At 36.7% G+C, this 6,658-nt stretch overlaps 1 long non-coding RNA gene across 1 annotated transcript; it reads left to right on the top strand.

Moving 5' to 3' along the window:
* The first annotated feature begins 5,557 nt into the window (after positions 1-5,557).
* Positions 5,558-6,589, top strand: LOC118558389. Its single transcript, XR_004928338.1, has 2 exons — positions 5,558-5,828; positions 6,370-6,589. It is a non-coding gene; the product is annotated as an uncharacterized LOC118558389 (long non-coding RNA).
* The last annotated feature ends 69 nt before the right edge of the window (positions 6,590-6,658 follow it).

Below are 6,658 nucleotides of genomic sequence, written 5' to 3'. Positions count from 1 at the left end.
AGTCTCATTCAAACTCATTCACAGGATTTATCCTGCCAAAGACTACTTAAAAAGGTTTAAATCTGATATTTCTGTGAACTGCACCTTTTGTGATCTTCTCCCAGAATCTATTACACATTTGTTCTGGTTGTGTCCATACTCTAAGACTTTTTGGCAACACTTTTGTGACTATGTGCATTCAAATATTTTAAAAAACTTTCAGCTTTATTGGAAAAACGTTTTATTTGGCTTTCAACTGCAAAGTAAAATGTTTCCCAAACCTTTCCTTATCAAACTTTTAATTATCTTGGCCAAATTTCACTTGCATAAGTTTAAATTTCTAAAAAAAATAAAAATAAAAAAAAAAAGCCAAACTTTAATGTTTATTTAATAGAAATCAAGCTATATTTTCATTCTATTCAACTCTCTTCTCATCAGAAGGCACAAAAAACCATAGCAATCTGTTCCCAACTAAAAGTTCTGGACAACTTAATGTTATAGAAGATATGTTTATTTGTAGAATACATACACATGTATATATGACACTCCCCAGCGCATATGTTTGTCAATTTGTTTGTCTTTCCTCCTGACTGTATTTGTTTATTGTGACATACCCCCTGGCATACTTGTTTATTTGTATATATATATATATATATATATATATATATATATATATATATATATATATATATATATATATATATATATATATATATATATTGTTATTGTTATTGACTTTAAGTGAAAAAAAAAGAAAAGAAAAAACCTGGACCATGTGTTGTTTTCGACCAAGACATGTCATTTAAATTCCATATTAAACAGGTTTCCAGAGTTTCCTTTTTTCACCTCAGGAATATCGCCAAAATTAGAAACATTCTGTCCTGGGGTGATGCTGAAAAACTATTCCATGCATTTGTTACTTCAAGGCTGGACTATTGTAATTCCTTACTATCAGGAAGTCCACAAAATGCAGTTCGAAGTCTTCAGCTGATCCAAAATGCTGCGGCAAGAGTTCTGATGAAAATCAACAAGAGGGATCATATTTCTCCAATTTTAGCTTCCCTTTATTGGCTTCCTGTTAAATCAAGAATAGAATTTAAAATTCTCCTTCTAACGTATAAAGCCCTTAATAATCAAGCTCCATCATATATCAGAGCTCTGATTACCCCGTATGTTCCTAACAGAGCACTTCGCTCTCAGACTGCAGGTCTGCTGGTGGTTCCTAGAGTCTCTAAAAGTAGAATGGGAGGCAGATCCTTTAGCTATCAGGCTCCTCTCATGTGGAACCAACTCCCAGTTTTGGTCCGTGAGGCAGACACCCTGTCTATTTTTAAGACTAATCTTAAAACTTTCCTTTTTGACAAAGCTTATAGTTAGAGCGGCTCATGTTACCCTGAGCTACCTCTATAGTTGTGCTGTGATAGGCATAGGGTACTGGAGGACACCAGGGTCTAATTTTCTCACTCTACTGATTTCTACTGTTCTTCAGTCTACTGTTCTCCAGTTTTGCATTGTATTACATTGAAATGACTATCGTCATTTCAGCTTTTAACTTTTTGCTCTCTCTCTTTTTCTTCATAGTAGGTACACCTGGTCTGGCGTTCTGTTAACTGTGACATCATCCAGAGAAGACGGCTCACCCGCTACTACCATCTAATGTAGAACAGATTACTAGATCAATGTGTGCTTCTGTGCTTTTTTGTCTCTCTTGTTGTGTCTCTGCTCTGTCTTCTGTAACCCCAGTCGGTCGAGGCAGATGACCGTTCATACTGAGCCCGGTTCTGCCGGAGGTTTTCCTTCCCGTTAATGCGGAGTTTTTCTTCCCACTGTCGCTTCATGCTTGCTCAGTATGAGGGATTGCAGCAAAGCCATGTACAATGCAGACGACTCACCCTGTGGCTCTACGGTTCCCCAGGAGTGAATGCTGCTTGTCGGGACTTTGATGCAATCAACCGGTTTCCTTATATAGGACATTTTTGACCAATCTGTATAATCTGACCCAATCTGTATAATATGATTGAACTTGATTTTGCACACAAAAAGATATGTTTCACACATATTGTTAAAAGATTAGTTTTTATGTTGTTTTCAAATGACTGTCTGTTGTTCTTCTTGGTGTAAACCTAAATTGGTGTTTGGATTTGGTAATTTATCCTAAAACTGTTAAACCAATGCATGTATGCTTATGTGCAAAATGGATTCTTAAGCAATTTAAAATAATTGCAACGAGTGGATATTGATTATATGAAAATTGGTAAGGAAATTAATTAAAAATTGCATTTTCTAACATAAATATGAATGTTACAAGTAAAGCATATAGCAGCAGATCTAGATTATATCTTACTACCTTTCTAACTCCTTAATTTCTTCAAAGTAAAAATAAGGTAATCTGTGCCCAATTGCAAATATGTGTTGTGCACTTAATAAAATTGGTTTGGCCATGGCAAAAACCACAGCTCGAATTGGCCACATGGGCAGATATTTACTTAAAACGTTTGTTTTCATCCTAGTGGTGATTTATTTTTTTCTTTAAGAGTATTATCCTTTACATAACCATAACACATATCTGTTTTCCAGCATCCACTAATGAGGTGAAGGTCATCAAAGTTCTGGGCTGGATGGAAGGCTACCAGATCATCAACCTGCTTTGAGACACGCCAACTTCCATCACAAGACTACCAAGACTTGAACAATTCAAAATTTGATGTAATCTTTAAACATACGGCAGATGATTTGGGCTTGTTTAAAAATAACTTAGTATGTAACCGTTTTAGTTCCCAGTATTAACTACTTTGATCAGTAACTGTTGCAGCATGTCCTTCATAGCTGTACAAAGGTTAAAAAAAAGGTCAGGTTTGAGATAGTTCTAATTTTCCTGACAGTCTTACATGCAGAAATTGTTTTTCATAGTCCTGTTTTTGGCTTCATCCATTTCATCAGCCAGTTTTTTTTTATACAGCCCGCTTTATGGTAATACATGGATTGTTTACTGGGAAAAACCTGGAGTCTTAATTTCAACAATAAAAGCAATCCTTGTGGAAAGGTGTATTCACTTTGATTGATATTGGTAAGAATTGGAAATGAAGACTTTATGAAAGGGTAATTAATTTTCCCACAATGTTTGCATCCTCAGTTTTAGTAACAGCCCCATGTGCCCTTTTTTCCAATATCCTCAGCATTTTCAAAATGTTTATACAGTACCATACACATTTACCATCATAATCCCAGCAGTTCTACACTTTTATTCAGTGAATACACTAACATAGCCAGTTTCAGGAATAGTGAGCCCACAGTGTGGGTCATCAAGCAGTCCACTGTCGTCCCAGTCAATATAAGGCAGGCAGAGTCCCTGCAAGAAAGACGGAGATATATAGAGAATAAAAAGAGGCCATGATTCTGTTGCTACAACTTACTGAATATAATTGAATTCATCAAGCTAAGGATGGAAAAGCAAATGACTCCAAAATCCATTAATTATTTTGAAGGACCATAATAAACAGATTTCAAAGAAACCAGTTTCAGTGCCACCTCTCTGATGTACTCAATGTTTTGTTGTATTGGAGTGATCAGATAAATGATCAGATAAATTCATTTCTGGTTTGAAATATACGCATTAATGTGAGAAACTGTATAATAGCAAGCACAAAAAAGTCCTTCTTACCTCTGTGATTTCTGGTTCTACGGCAGCATGCTGGATGCTTCCCATCTCCCATAACTGACTGAGTGTTAGATTCCCCTCAGTTCTGAGTGAATGGTCATCCCAGCCACTGCTGATGGTGTGAAAACTTAGTTGTAGTCTTGGGACAAATAAATAGTGACAACAGAAGTTATCTAACATGTTTGACAGGTCAAGCAAATTGTTGTCCTCTCCTAAGTGCAGCACATTGTTGTGTATGTTAGTTCCTGCGCACCACACGTCTCTCCAAAGACATTCAATTCTGAAAGAAGAGTTAAAGATCAAATCATGGTTTAAATACATTATTTTTCAAAAGTCCGTTACACAGCATTTTTAGATCAGAGATAAAACTAAACAGGGCCTTTAACTGAAATCTTACATGATCTATCAGTGAGCTGTGAGGCTTTGAAAGTTACCTGTGGGGTGCTGATCATAGACATAATATAAGAGTAGACGCGTCATTGGGCGGGTTCTGCCTATGCTGCGATGCGTCAGAGCGTCCGCCATCTTAAATGTGGCAAATCGGCAGTTACTCAGTCACTTAAACAGTATCAGAGGGACTTTAATCTCTGAATATACTTTGTATTCGTAGTATTTCTTTTTTGTAATATTACAAGTTTATTTTCGTATCCCTTTAGCTTCATTCTCCTGAATTTATTCTCCTAAAGAATAAAAATAATTAAAATGATCTAACCTGGCCCTATTACTCCAGGAGTGAAATAATTCTGCAAACTGTGATTATTCTGGAAATGTTCCCCCTTAATTCTCATAATATGATGTTTTTATCATAACATTATCACTTTTGTGTTTGTTAGTTTATTTTTACTTTAGGACTTTTTTTTCCTCATATTATTAATTTTACCTCTTTAATACTCACCCAAAAAGTCTGTTCCTAAAGGTTCACATGTGACACGGGTTTATGAAATAATGAAGACCACAATGTTTAGATTTAACAAATTTATCCTTATATTCATAACACATAAACACACACACATACACACATATATATATATATATATATATATATATATATATATATATATATATATATATATATATATATATATATATATATGCGTGTGTGTGTGTATTTATTGCAGCACAGGAATGAGGCATCTTTTCTGATTCACGTTCACAATAACAGAACTCGACTTTTTTCTGCCACATACAATATGGCGGTGACGTTGACGTGCGAACCTGCGCCCTATGACGCGTCTACGTATATGATGTCTATGGTGCTGATGCTGTTAGTTGTGATATCACGTCCCTCTTCCTCAGCCAAACTGGCACGTTTCAGTTTTTTTTGCGTGCGCCCCCTGCTGTCGGGAAGTCTGAACGCATCACGTACAATGCATCATGTGACTTTTGGCACAAATTTACTGCAGCGGTGGTGGGATTGTTTCGTACTCGAGCAGAAGCTGTTTTGTGCGAGCAGAGGCAGTTTTGTGCGAGCACATACCGTTTTGTACTCAAGGAAAACTTATAAATTATATTTTGAGTGCAAGGTTGGCGAACAGTTTGCAAAACAATTTTTTTGTGTGAAACATATCATTTTGTGTGCAAAACAGGTTTTATTTGTGTGCAACACATTTTTTTGCTTACAACCTTTTGGCAGGAAATTATCTCCGACATTTTGCTTAGTCAAAGCAAAATGTCGCTACTTTGAAGAATCTAGAATACAAGACATATTTTCAGTTGTTTCACACTTTTTTGTTAAGTATATAATTCCACATGTGTTAATTAATAGTTTTGATGCCTTCAGTGTGAATCTACAATTTTCATCGTCATGAAAATAAAGAAAACTCTTTGAATGAGAAGGTGTGTACAAACTTTTGGTCACTGTGTCTCAATTCGGCGGCTGCGTCCTTCGAAGGACCCAGCCTACTCAGCCTTAGGAGGACCCAGCCATCGGAGGATGCTCCGGAGGATCCTCAGCCGTTGGTAAATGGGACGGTCTAGCCTTTGGAGCACTTCCTGGTTGCGACACGACGTCATCACGTCTACCCCAAGCCCGGCGAAAACAGCACCAGCGCCGATAAACGACGCAAAAAAATGGATATTGAATTTTTTTTTTATTTACTTGTTATTGGTGGAGGAGAGTCGGTTTAGCCGGCTTCGGCGGCAGTAAAACCGGCGACGAATTTTTCTCAGGCTGGAGGAGCGCAGTGGAGAGGTAACATTTACCTGCTATTATTTTCACCCACAGGGGCCTGCTAATGATCATAATATACCAGTTATTAAACAAACGCTTGTCAGCAGATTGATGAATATGTTTAAATATAAAATGTTATATTTATTTGTAAGACTTGATATAGGCTTATGTTTGTAACTTTAGTAATTGAATTGAATAGTTAAATGTGTACAAACCCTGTAAATAACTGACTTAAATCACTACTTTCACTATCACTAATGTTGTGTTGAGAAGCCAAACTAATATTGAGAAATAAATCATTATTTGTCTAAATTGTTATCCCCTTACTGCCTGATTTTATTTGTAATTATATAACGAAAAAATAATACAGGAAATATAAATCTAAATATAAAAACGTAAAAAAAAAAAGTTGATGAAGTAAAATAAGTAAAGGCCAGAATTGTTTGGTCACAAATTAGCAACACCAGGCGTTAAGGGGTTAACATTCACTAGAATTATATCAGCTAAAATGACATTGCTATCATCTAATCCTGTTGTTCTTAATCTTCATGTCTCTATCCAGACAAGGCCGATGTACCGCTGCATCAACTTAAATGCACAACATCTGCCTGGGAGCCGGTGACATCATGGCCCCATACGATGAAGTGCAGGACGACATGCCAGAGGATGAGGAGGGGGAGAACGTGTTGGAGGCAGTCAGTGGTGCTCCCTGGCGGGACCAGCTGTCTGCCGAGGTGTCTGCCCTGGAGGAGGGTCTACCCGACCACGATTACATTTAGATGGCAAGTATAATCACTTTTTAGCTTTTCTCATGTAAGGGTTATGAAAACAGTTGTAGTAAAGTCATTTTC

This window comes from Fundulus heteroclitus, unplaced genomic scaffold (assembly GCF_011125445.2).
Source record: "Fundulus heteroclitus isolate FHET01 unplaced genomic scaffold, MU-UCD_Fhet_4.1 scaffold_126, whole genome shotgun sequence".
Taxonomy (NCBI): Eukaryota; Metazoa; Chordata; class Actinopteri; order Cyprinodontiformes; family Fundulidae; genus Fundulus; species Fundulus heteroclitus.
This window is presented reverse-complemented; position numbering and strand designations above follow the sequence as displayed.